The following is a 762-nucleotide window of genomic DNA, read 5'->3' as shown; positions in this document are numbered from 1 at the left end:
CGCAGCGAGCTGATCGCTATAGATGCTGGATTGGGCGCTGTGCTTACTTTTCCTGGATCAAATGACATCTGGATTTTGAGCGATAGTAGGAGTGCAATCCAGCACCTTTCGGATTGGCATGGGGTGGGTGACAGTGATGGAGTTTCAATTTTAAACAAGCTGAAGACCCTTTCTTTCTCCCATAATATACACTTGCAATGGATCCCATCTCATGTCGATGTTGAGGGTAATGAGATTGCAGACTCCTTGGCTAAGAGCGGAACTGATCTGCCCCTGCATTCTTCGGCATCTCTGACTTTCTCGGAGCTCCACTCCCGTTTTAACAGGCTTCGTGATCCTGTGGCCCCTCCAGTTCATCATTGGTATCAGTGCAACCGCCCAGGTGGCAGCCTGACCCTTCAGTGCAGCAGGCGGGATCAGACGGTTATATCAAGATTTCGAAGCGGTCACCTAAGAACTATGTTGTTCAGTAATGGTTCAAGAGTTTTCCCTGTTTGCACTAAGTGTAACGACCAACAAGCTACTCCTGAACATATACTTCAATGCCTAAATATCTCTAAAGTGGACCTCTTTTCAGATCCACTTTTTGTTACAGACTTGCTCAGAGTCTCTGGAGTCATGGACTTGGTTTAGCTCCGCTAACCGTGTGGGCCAGCAACAATAATTTCTTTGACTAAAAATATTGAACGAGAGCTATATTGCCGTACAATTAAAAAGTCAACGCATGAGACAAGAAATTCAAATTTGAGGTTTTTATAGATT

This window comes from Parasteatoda tepidariorum, chromosome 4 (assembly GCF_043381705.1).
Source record: "Parasteatoda tepidariorum isolate YZ-2023 chromosome 4, CAS_Ptep_4.0, whole genome shotgun sequence".
Classification (NCBI taxonomy): Eukaryota; Metazoa; Arthropoda; class Arachnida; order Araneae; family Theridiidae; genus Parasteatoda; species Parasteatoda tepidariorum.
This window is presented reverse-complemented; position numbering follows the sequence as displayed.